Consider the following 14231-nt stretch of genomic DNA (forward strand, 5'->3'; position numbering starts at 1 on the left):
AATTAATTTTTAATTTAAATCACCATGATAAAATATTTTCAAAGGTTGGCTGGAAAAAATCTTATAGCATAAGGTTATGATTATTTAAGTTATTGTATATAATTATTAGAAATTAATTATGAGCTATTGGAACTTTGGTAAGTTAAAAGTTTAAAATCTTTTTTTAGTTATAAAATTAAAAAAAATAATCTTACAATTTGTATTTTATGTATAATTATCAAATATGTTATAAAAAGAAATAACAAGACGTAGTCATGAGTTAGAACGCAACTTCCACTGATACTTCAAGATTAAATTGCTTAAAAAAAATTTATACTTTTATGTGTATCAATACTGGCGAACTCTTTTAACAGTCTTATTAGCTCTATTACTAAGTTTATTATTGTTATTGCAGTATTAGATACCCCCAATAATACGATTAACAAATACGGAGTTTATAAAAATGTATTTAAAAACCTTTTTGTCTTTATTTTAATAAAATATTTAACTTTTTTTTTATTAAACAAATTAAAATTAAAAAACTGAAACTAAAACCGTTGTCTATTTATTAAATTTTTAAATCAGATAGTAAAATATAATAAGAATTTTCAAGTTAACAAAAAAAATTAAATCAATGTTTATTTGTGAAATGTAATAGAGTATAAATATCATAATTTTAATGAAACTGTAATGCATTAAATATTTAAATAATAATGCCAGTATTCATAAAATATACTTTTGAATATAGGTCATATTATATTTTACTAATGTCATTAGTAGATTTAGCATCGATGTATTTTTTAGATAGTTCAATAAATAGTTGAATCAAATGAAAAGCCTATTTGGGATGAATATACTCGTATGTCGCGTTGACGTCTGTCAAATTACCATGGCCATTTGAATTAATAAGTAATAAGTAATAACTATTGGGCGCATGTGATATTTCGACTTCATAACATTTAGATAAAAATAATATAATATTATAACGATGTAGGTATTATGGAAATATGACAATTTTATATTAAAATCTTAAATCACATTTGAATATGTCAGATAATTGTTGTATATATTCTATACATAAAGCGTCCCGCATATATTTTTTCATTCATGCGATTCCACACAAAATGAATTAGCGACGTTGTCGATTATATTTTAAAAATAATTTTAGACATCAAAAGATTTCACCCTTAATTCAAGTTTATCTGAATAGTCTCTTCAGTGCCTATAAATTGTATCTGAACTTGTCAGTTACCTGTTCAATCACTATAATAAGTTTAATACTAAAATGAATAATTTAGTAATTCAATTCGTATTATTGTATCCGAGACTAGAGAGAAGTAAGGAACTAGCTTTTTTTTAATAGATAAATATATGAATTTATGATAAATAGGTATGGATTTGTCGTGTGTTTGCAAATACTATCAACTTTTAAAATGGCGCTGATCTTCTGATAAAATTGCACAGTGTTTATTTTTTCAAATTTAGAAAGAAAATAATTTAGGACTTAAAAGGTGTACATATTGATCTGGCTTTAACTTCTAATGAAATAGAAAAATAAATAGGTACACAGAGAAAATTGTAAGCAGTGGGCAAAAGAATCAATTCATAAAAAAACTATCAAAACATATTATTTTTAATAATTTATTGTATCAAGTATATTATTATATATATTTTCGTTTATTTTTACCACAATATAATTTAATAAAAATAAATATTATAATCATACATTTTTTTTATCGTAACTGGCAACGTCGTAACAATTTTTATGTGGAACCATGTTAGGTACATTCCGGCCAGATAAAAAAAATCTTTAGCTTTACCAAAATGTGTGGTAGAATCGTGTGTCACCCGCATAAAAAGTCAATATCAGTCAAGTTGACCGATAGATTGACGGATGGACATTTTTAAGGTTTATCAAGCAACGTTTTAATATTAAATGGTTTACGGTTGTCAACATAAAATCGTATGAATTTTTGATTAAATAATTATTCGGCCTCAAAACGTGCTTCAATTCCGAAATGTACGATTTGAATAGATTCATAAAATATTCTGTACGAGTCTTGCAAATCTCATTTCCACAGCAAGATTAAAGGCATACGTATACCTATGACAGGAAAAAAAAATGCTAAGCCAAAAATCGTTCAGAATAACAGAGCTAGGTATACCTAGCTCTGTGTGAGCTTGTGTCTTTGTCGAGTTTATGATTAACTCGCTTATATATTATTGTTTATAATAAACTTTTTGATCCAGCAATGTTTTACTATTGCTAGATTTCATTAAAATGTATATAACAAATTATCCGGTGTTTCCTGGGTTAAGATAAGTTTATTTTACGTACCTATTACGTTCGGTGCTAACTGGTATTTTATCGACTCGTATTTTTATTCCATGGTTATCCTCAGATAAGTTGTCAATAGAAGTTGTAAACAATTTTACCAAGGTGTAAAATTGACGTTGTGCCAATTGAAACAAATTGTTAAATTGAAATTTTAATATGGAGTGTAATGCCTAGAATTAAATCACATCATTGATATATTTGCTAATTTTCGTCGACCATAAAGTAGAAAGATTCGTAAAAACGTGTTTTTAGTGTCGGGAACCGGTAGAAGTAATATAAGTAAATGGTGATAGATTAATCTTTAAATTTGTTGGCATTTGAAATGCAAAATTATATTTACTAATATTTTTTAAAAAGTGCTTTGAATTGATAGAATTTCTAGGAAAACATTGACAACGGTAGTTCAGACGGTACCTAGATTTAAAACCTCCAACCAGGACGGTATAGGAATTTTATTGTTCAACAGACTTCTGGTGTTTTAATCTTAAATGTTTGTGCACTTCAATGTCTACCTACGTATAAATAATCATTTTCCCAATAACTACATTAGTATGCATACTATAATTATAATTATTGACATCATACTAAAATGTACAACGCTCCAAATCATCACGAACTGTTCGTCGAGATTGAACAATTCGGACTGCTTTAAGCCTTGCTATGTGTTGCTCTTGCGATTCTGTTGTACGTAATTGAGCAGCTCATAAACGATATTTTTCGTTGTTTGTCGTTCTTCATTTGTTTAAGAAGTGACAATCGTTTTATAATCCTTGACTGTTTAATTAACTTCAGCGAATTTATAAAATTAAGTATAACGAATTATTTTTAAAATAGGAAAAATAGTAAATACAATATGAGTTTTCTTGAAAAAAATAATTTTTGAAACCAGACTTGGAGAACCTCAAAAATTGCATTTGAAGTACTAAAATTTTACTTTTGACAATATGTTTTAATATAATAAATAAATTATATTATATAATTTATTATAACGTAACATTTACCAGTATAGTTATGAATTATGATATGGCTTAGTAGTTATGATTACTTGTAATTTAAGTTGTATTCAAATTGCCAATATTAAATCTCTTAAAAATATTGTTAAAGTGTTAATAAATAATAAATAAAATGTTCATTTGTACTTATTATATTGTAGAACAACCAAGAACGAGATAAATTTGTATAGTTATACACTTATACATATCACTGACGTTTGACGACGACTGATTACGTCACTCCGGTTTCTTTTACTTTGAAACTGCGTATGGGTAGTCAGTGAATAAAAAATGAAAGGTGATTGAGTTTTTTTTCCAACGCCGTTATTACAATTGTCTGTTGCATCCCCTGCCCCTCAGTTCCCATATAAAATATTATTTAAATAAATTTAAATTGAATTTAGTTTAAATGAACTATAAATGAGAAGAAAAATAATTAACAAACATAATATTGCATTTTAATAATTGATAAATTATATTCATTTTAATAAAATATGATTGGTTCTGTTCTAAGAATATAAAAATTTCAGTTCCAGAAATTTGAAACTAAATACCGTATTTTTGTTTATAAAAAATTGAATATATTATTGTATACTAGTTGTTTTTGTGAAAGAAAATTTGTCGGTATTGAATCCACTTATATAATAATTAATAAGTGACACTGTTGTATGCAGATAAATACATGTAACTTCTTTGTTTTATTTATTAGAAATTTCACAATATTAGAAATTGAGGATAAATTGTGTTAGTTCGCAAACCCTTATTTTAATATAGTTTCTGTTGAAGTATTCTTCAAAAATATAGTTTTTATTAATTTCCCGTGTAAATTCCCTAACTTTTTGAATATTTTGTAAATTCTTTATTGGTTATCAGTTATATTAATACTATAGTTATTAGTGTTATTACAATTGAATAATGTAAATTATACCAGTAGTTTAATAAAGAAAAAAAGAGTTGATATCACTTCTAGTCCATTTACCACTATTTATTTTATATTTTTAGCTCAGTTCAGTCTTTAATCAAGTAAGAAAAATCTGACCCAGTCCATTAAACTCTAATACCCAAAGCCAGTCCATTAAGTTTTTATTGTTCACGCCTACCCCAGCGAATTAAATCTTTAACCCAGTCAAACCTTTAACAACTATATTATACTATTATAGTATCTCATAAACTCATAATAATTAATAATTGGCTTATACTATTAGTATAATATATTTGTGTTCTACCTAATCGTACATATTTTTTGATAAAAATTAGAATTATTTGTAGTGGAATCAAATAATTACCTACCAAGTTAGATATACATTTAAAAAATTTAAAAACCATGTAAACAATATGATGAATGATGATTGTATAAAACGAATAGATAAAATAAGTAATTTTTATTAATTATTTAGTTAATATTCTGCAGTTAATAATATTCTGTAAAATTTATAAACTTGAATGACACCAGTTAGGAAAGTAGAGAGTACCTAACTCTTCACAAAAAATTAGCTTTTGAAAATCTCAATAAGATTGTAAAGAATAATAGATATCAGATTCTAAGAAATTAGATTAAAAAATCAATCATAAAAATTAGCATTTTATTTATTATACACAATAATATTAGGTTTAAATTATTTAAATGAATCAAAACTGTTCAACTGTTTAAGCATAATATATACGATAAACAATTGTTGCCAGGACCAGTTTATAAGCATTTCCATAATTATTTCATTTTATGTTGTGTCTGCGTACTGCCGTACTACACAAATTGCTAGGTATGGTTTTAAATAATTCTATCCAGAATACAGATTATAATTAATTAATATTTATGATTCTATAAATATATTATATAGAGTCCGCCATCCGGTAGATAGATAATTATTTACATCAATAGTAAGTTGTATTATAACCATTTTATTTCTATACTAAATCAAACGTTAATTTATTTTTTAGTTTATCATCAAATCATGAAAACGATTTTTTTACCACAAATAAATATCTTGCTATACAATTAATAATAATAGTAGGTACCTATATTCGTCAGTGGCAATTTTTTCTTTTGAGAGGAGCGTTAATTTCAAATAATTTTTAACATATACTTACCTATATAATTGTGTATAAATTAAATAATTTAAATAATTTATTATAATAGAAGAACATAATAAAGTAAAAAATTGACGAATCTTAGTTTAAAAATTAATGATAATTAATATTTCTAAGTTATTTACATTGTGTGAGATATACTTAAATTTCTTTATCCAAAAATTGAATATTCACAATTTACTATTTGCTTACAATAAAATACAATAAGTGGTATATATAAAATAAGATACACGTATTTAACTGAAGGGTGTATCCGTTGACACAATTTAAAAATACCTATCAATATCAATAATTATAAGTTTTATTAATTATGTGGTAACTATTGTATTGATATTATTATAAATACTTAATATGTTATGGAAATAAGAAATAAAAATATAAAATAAAAGCTTTAAGGAGAGTTAGAGGTTAATCTTGACTCTTGAGGTACATAATATGTACGCGAGTAATATCTATATTTCTTATCTCCTGCATTACTGTTTGTTATATATTGTCCACTGTTACGTGTGAACGAACATTAAGTATGAATAAATATTTATATTTTATTTATATTCTTTAAAAAAATAATATTTGATTAAACAAATATGATTGAATTTGATAAACGATAATACTACTTTTCTATTTATGTAACTTAAATTATAGCATTGAATTGTATACTGTTACCTTATTTTGATGTAGTTATACCTTAAATTTATTGAGAAAGTAGGTAAGTTATGTGTTATCTCTTTATATTTTAAATATAATTAGGATATATATAATTACAAATAAAAATGTATAATATGTATATTATGAAACGGACGGATTAATATTATACGTATACAGAATGAAATAGACCTACAAACTGGCAGAAATGTTCAGTTTTTGAAGCTTTTTTAATATGAATTCACATTGATTATAATTTATAACTATTTTTTTATATGTGACCAACGAACTACTATGATCTGTTGACTAAAGTTAGATATATATATATGTGTGTGTGTGTGTGTGTGTGTGTGTGTGTGTGTGTATATGTACATTTCGATTTTATTTAGTCAATAATTAATGTTGATATTTTGATTAAATTTTTATTTTGCTTATTTTTTAAGTGAATATTATTAGTGATATTTGTCAACGATTTTGTTTTTATTTAATTTTAAACATTATTAATTAATTAAATTATGCAATAATAATTCCATTCAAAAATAAAACAAATACAATTTATTTAGAGGACATTACACTTCCATTTTAAGGGGTTTTATACATGCAACTTTAATACTATCTAAAGGTTAAGTAATAATAATATATATCAACTAATCTACTTATTGAAAGTAGTCCCAAATTTCATTATTATTGTTAATTATTATGAAATAAATTATGAAGTTAAACAGAAAAATTTATGCAGTACCTACACAGTTCTTTATGAGTTGTTCATATTATCAAATAATTCATATTCAATTAATTATTACCAAAAATACAATATATAATCGCTAACTTTATTATTATAATTGTTTAAAGTTCAAATATTGATTGAATTTGCCAAAAACATGAACACGTTAAAATAATTGTGTAATAGCAAAATCATAGTATTTTTAATTTTATGTAAGGGCTTGAAAAATTAATACAATATTTGTCATAAGTTTTCATTGTTTGAATCAAACAAAAAAGTTTTATATAGCCACATACATTTTTAATGAGCTTTTGAAGTTAAAATGTTGACGACATTAGATATTCAAACTTAATACTATTACAATATCTCCTCAAAGAATTATTTTAGTCAATTTATTAAAATATATAAAATATTAATTGTTTTGAACATTCCACTTTAATTATGAATTAAATTTAAAATTTACAAAAGTTAAATAACTAAGAAACTACTAATTTTGATTTATATATTAAAACTTTCAAAAATTTCATCTACTTAACAATTTACAATAAAAATGGGGTTCTAATAAAATTTACGAAATTTGGAATATACGCATTTAAAAATATTGTGTATAGGTAGTTAATAATTTTAAAAATTTAAATTAGAATAGATTCATTATTAAAAAGGAAAACGAGGGTGAGCAATAAGCATGCTTGGTGAATAATTTTGTATATTATTACATATTGGCCATGTTGTACGTAGTATTTTATATTTTGTACAGCAGTTGAACAGTATCGGAATTTTAACCGAATTAATAATAATTAGGTACCTATAGAAGTAGTAGGCAGATATTTTTTTAAATTCCTAGGAGAAACAAAAATTTGAAAACTGTTAACTATAAAATATGTGATCATAGTATTGAAGGTACTAAAAGTTAAATGTACAAAATATGATAAATGTATTATAAGAAAAAATGGTTTGTATTGGAAGATTTTTAATCATTACATCAAATTTCCCTTTGGTGAAATTGTGTCGTTTATTGTAAGGTTCTATAACTGATTAAAAATATTTATATTGTTTCAATGACAGTAATTGCCATCATATTATAATTTTTTGAATAAGTTTAAAAGCTTAACAAAATTATAGACATTTTAAAACAATAAAACTAACTTTTTTAAATTGAAAAAATGTTTAAATGAAAAATATCTATTTAAATAATTAGGTATCTTTTTATTACATTTTCTCTTATTATAGTAGTAGGGCAGATTCAACCAAAGATTGTAAAATAATATTTACTGATGTATAATAATAATAATAATAAATTAATGCAACCGATGAATCAACAAATAGAGAACGAATGTTGTAAACAACCCATTGCAGTAGTATTACATGAAGACTATTCTTATTTTTTTACTTTTTCAAATTATTAGCTTGAATGTTTTTGAACTCATTATTTTATTTGTATTATTGTATGTTTATATTGATTTTTAAAACCTTTGCAAAGAAATAATATACGTTGGGTTTGGGTACATCGCCCAGTCGAACAATATGATAATATAATGATACCTATCTATTACTTTTTTTGTAAACAGAAATACGTCTTTACTTATTAGTTGCTTGGGGAGATTTCAGCCCTCGTAAATATTGTGAAGCTACATAACATACACCAATATATGTAGCAAAAATATGAATGATAATAAATGTTAATATTATATTAAATAGAATTGGTACATTTTATAGGAGATAAATATAAGTAAAAATCCGATTTGTTTTAATTTTAACAATTATTTGCTGTATACTTAAATTTATTTTTGATCATATAAGTATAAACTATAAAGTAGTTAAGACATAGATTTAGTATTTTAGTAATATTATTACTCTATAGTATAGTCAAATTTTCTATTTCATGTGTATGCTATAATATTATGCGTACTTGTATTATATATTTGATTGAATAAATGCTAAATGGAAAATTATATATGGACATAATTTTAATAGGTACCTAATTTAAAACATAAATATAATATTATATACAAATATACAAATACACATAATTGTAGAATCAATACATTCATCACACCGTTCAGAATCTAATCCAATAATATGGCTTACGGTTTGGACATACGTGGTTATAATTATAATATTATTAGAATTTAGAATACAATCTTAGTACCTACTTACTATTGTATTTTAAATTTCTTTGATTTTAATAAAATAATTATTTTAATCATCGATCATAATTGGACTTATGGTCTATACATATACCTATTAATAGGTAGTAAATATACCTACCATAGGTACCAAATAAAAACACTCATTAGTCATTATAATATAATAATAAATGACGTTAAATAGTAGTCCATTCTTAATAATATATATTATAAACTATTTTAATTCAAATGGATAAAAGGTATTATTTTTTATTGTAGTTTAATTCTTTATTATTAATAAAAAATAATTTAAGCTTCGGAACGGTTTGGACTTATTTCAAGCTAATATGAGTAATATGTTAATAAATACTAATATAATTTAGTATTTAAGACTTGAGTAAGAAAGAAAACAGATTTTATGGGGGGTGAAAATCATATACTTACCTAACTTGAGTAAAACCATATGAATACAATTTTTACTAATAATTACTAAATTGAAATATTTAAATGGTTTTTTATATCATTAATCAATTGAATCATTATAAGACCAATTAGTATTTTAATTATATTCGTTTTCAAATAATAGGCATTAAATTGAACATTTTCACACACGTCATTTGAAAATGTTTGAGAAAATCCTAATTTCAAAAGCTTATAAAAAAACGTGTATTATTTTATAGTTAGGATATTTTTGACATACAAAAATATCATCAAGCTATATAAATACAATTTCAAAATTGAAATTCATAAAATAAAACGTATATTTCTTACGAGCTACAGGGACAATAGACTCAATTCGGATAAAATATAAGAAAAATCGTTTCAAATGCGCGAAATGAATATTCTTATTTCGATATATACCATATACGTGTACCCTATCTGATACCGACCGTTTTTAAGGAGTTCAATATACGCATTTTTCTGAGTGCGTGCGTGACACGTGAATGTGTATGTAGTGGTGTATAGTAGTGTGTGTGTGACTTAAATGTAAATGGAATACCTGGGAAATCCCATACGTGCATGCACATGTCAACAACGTGCCATGTGTGCAACATGAATATTATTTATATTGTTTTTTATTTTTTTTTAAGTGTCAATATTTGGCCAATTATATTAAATAACTCAAAGATACCATATAATACAATTTCTGAAAACAAACTTAAATTATCACGAAGTTTAGATACTCGAAGACGACTTTCATATTTTTTTGTATTTATCTTTTAAGCTCATTATTATTATTTACATTTTTAATAGGTATTTAAATATTTAAAATATTTAAGTTTTATTATTTATTATTTAGTTTAAATCCAAAAATTTTAAAGTTTAAACAATAATTTAATATTTTGTTTATTTTGTACAATTTTAAAGTAAATTCATAACAAATCAAGTATGTATGTTTTTAGAATTCTTCTACAGTTACTAGAATTTTTGGTACAATCGGTATAGGATTACTAATAGGCTTACTTTATTTGAATAAATAATAAACATAGGATGAAACAAAGTTTTAATATTCTTCAACGATGTAAAATGAAAAAAATAAATATCATTTTAAACGAATTCAGATATCAGTCTAGACATTTCAGACAGTTTTAACTTATTCGATTATTTAAAATTACAAAAATCAATTATATCGAATAAGCATTTTAAAGCGATACGGAAATAAATAAAGTGTATAAGCAGTGTGTAAAGTGATAATTTGAAGCTACATGGGTTCAGATGTTATTATAATTTAAACTTACTAAGTATATCATAAATTATGGTAAAAGAAAGTTATTTAAAAATATGATAAATTCTAATTTTTACAAAGCTTGTGCATTCAAAATCCAAGTTATTAAAAAAAAAAAATTATATTTTTAATCACAGTGTTCTCAGTATTTTTTCTTAATTTTAAGAAAGTATAAAAACGAATATTTTTTGAATATACCTTCTATTTTCAATACTTTCTTATTTTTAAGGGTCAAGAGAAGCAAACCCTATTTTCTTTATTTTTCTTGATATAAAACCGTCCCATCGTTCTTCGAAGCAATTTATAGTTGACACAAGTAATTTAGTACAACATCAGAATACTCCCAGCTAATACGCATTTGTGATATATAAGCGTAGGTCGCCGCTGCATTGGGTTTTATTTATTACGTATTGAAACCACTACAGAAAGACACCGAAAGTATCGTACTACCTGTTCTGCGTATGGATCCATACAATTGAGTTATCAAAACATGAAATAAGTTGGATTGAGCTGCAATCAGGCATGCTCTTCAAAATAAATGCAATTTCACTCGAAAATAAAAAGACGAATTTCATTGGTTAGTTTTTTGTTGCCCACTTATAAAAGGACTAAGGAAGGAAAACATCACGTGACCCGATGTAAGTATATACGATGAAATACTAAAATACGGGATGTATTAATTCGCTGAAGAATGATAAAGTCACATCAGAGGATTGGCAGCTTTGAAAAATTATTAAATATACAAACACGTGCATATGAACCAAAAATATGCACTCAGAATTATTAATTTTAAACGATACATTTTCAAACAATATGAACCACCTCCGTATTTATTTATGAAGAGTTTGGCAACAATAATCTCTACGGAATGAATTTGTGTAAAGTACATCGTAAATATTCTAGTTGAATAAAGTATAATTAAAATATTATCATATTATATGAGAACGGCTAATGAAGTTCATTGTAATATTATTCTATGCACCACCTGCTGCATATTTAGAGCGATTATACATTTATGGCCGCTGCAATGACAATATATTGTATAGTTAAATATTGTGAAAATTAATTAATAACTTTTGGCGGCGGTGATAACTACAGTCGATGTTTTGCAAATTAAGCTGGGTCCGTTTTTTTTTAAGTATTTTTTTTTTTATTTTATTATAAATGAGTTAATTTTTTTTTTACTAGCTATTTTTTCAAATTATGTCTATACTTTACATGCCTATATAACGATACAACAAAAGTTATAAATACTTAGGTCGTGATTGGTAAAAAACAAATGGGTTTATATCATTGAGACTGTGTCCAAACGAATCTATAAGTTACTTATTTGATGAACTTACTATTTAAAATTCCAGTAGGTATAAATGATTTAAATTTAAGCCTCTTAATAAAATGCTGGACGTTATCCGTGAATAATCACTAAAAATTAAAATAATCGTGTTAAATTGATGTATATAGGTATACAAAATAAATTATGGAAAAATATGTTATATACATTATTTTTATTAGGTTGTTTTGAAAAAATGATAAATAAATAAAACAAATCAGTAAGACATAATATATAACTATACGTTATGCAATAATACCTACTAAGGTTAATATATTTATTTGTTATAATGCACAATGTACATTATATAATAATAATAAAGTGTTGCATAATTTAAGCTACATGAAAATATTGTATTCTTATTCAACAATTATCCATGTTATAACAGAGCTAAGTACTCATTATTATATCATCTCATTTCTTGAGTTTAATCGAAGTGGTTTCTTATAATAATACAATTTAATAAATAAACATTCAACCAATTAAACCTAGTCTATTAAAAATTTAACACTTACTAAATGAAAATATTCATGTTTTTCTATACCTGTTCAAAAATGAACACAAGCATAGCGAATGGTGTGACCACGTGATCTATTATCAATAGGTACTGCCAATGGTTGTTATGTAATTATATCTTGGTATAAAAATATTGACAACGATTGGATATTATCTACTATTTGTAGTATGACTTTTAGAGAATTATCTTGTAAAGAATCGAAAGGGAAAATATTTTCGAGTCAATTATGTAACTATTTTTGAATGCAAGCTTAATTTATTTACTATGGTTAATTTTACTCAAATAAACAGTCTTGCACTAGAAACTGAGAAAATTAGTTGCTAATATCGGTGCGCCAAGGAATAATATTAATTATAATTTTTTATTTTAATTATATAAAACATGAAAATTGCATCTCTAACTGCCTTGGGGAGGATTAAATAATATTGGAACAAAGAAATAATATATGATACAAAAAATAGTCATTTTTTTATCATTGGTTGTAAATTGACTTAAGCACTATTAAATAATTGTATAATTTGATATATAAATTGAGTTATGCTAAATTAATTGATGAGTACCTATCTAGTACCTACCTACTAATACGGTCTAAATTTTAGATTAACTGCAGCACCACTTGCGAAACTTTTTACTATAATTGTTGTAGTTGTATGTTTAAACCATACCGATTCGAGGATTGAGTATGTATTATAAATTTATAAATAACAATAGGTACAACTGAAACTAATAGTACTCTATACGTATATAATCTATAGTCTATGGATAGACAAATACATAAAATAGCTAACATTTTTTACTGGTTAAGTTCCTGTATTTAATTATTATAAATAAATTTGTTTTTATAATTTACTGCAGTGCCTAACTATTTAATAATTTGTGATTAAGTTCAATGTTGTGTTAATAATATCAATAATTAAATTAAATTTTCAATATTTTTGTAAAAAAAAATATATGCTACTTCTTACTTATGAATATTAAATTTTACGCCAATGTGAGTACTTGAGTAATGAGTAATGTGTTAAAGGGAACACTGCTTTATTTAAAACAGAAAAAAATAATATAAAATAAAACTTACACCGTTTAACCTACTAAAAACCTGGGAATTTCATTGATACGAGATATTGTTTTAATATAAATAATTATGGATAGTATCAATAGACAATAAGTATTTTTGTATAATAATTAAATCTTGTTAGATTAATTTATCTAAATAGATTACAAAATTTCTATCTAACTGTTATCTTAGATAGAAATCATAGCTATCTAGATAAATTTGAATGATCTTTTTAATTATTCAGCATTTAATAATAAATATTAGTAATTTAAACTAAACTAATACTAATCAATGATATTTCCTATGAAACAATAACCGTATAACATTTTATGTTATTATAACAAAATATTTTTTTTTAAGAATAATATTTATAACGAAAAAAAATATTACAAGAAATAGAATCTATTAATATTTCTAGATACATTACATTTTAGATTCCGGGTGGAGCAATAAATGTATTTTCATCAACTATCTATGTCTAAATAATATTTGAATTTAAATTTTTGATCTAAATCTGAATACAAAAATAATTATCTTAACACAACACTGCCAAAGGATGATTTTTGTCTATTGTGGTGTTGATATGATTATATTAGACTCGCAGCTTTACCCCATACCTAAAAACGGTTCAAGTATGCATGCGACCGTACTGGTTGTTTCAGACAACTGATAGCGTAATACAATGCAATGCGCTGCTGTAAAGTTCGAATACTTA

This window comes from Aphis gossypii, chromosome X, assembly GCF_020184175.1.
Source record: "Aphis gossypii isolate Hap1 chromosome X, ASM2018417v2, whole genome shotgun sequence".
In the NCBI taxonomy this organism is placed as follows: Eukaryota; Metazoa; Arthropoda; class Insecta; order Hemiptera; family Aphididae; genus Aphis; species Aphis gossypii.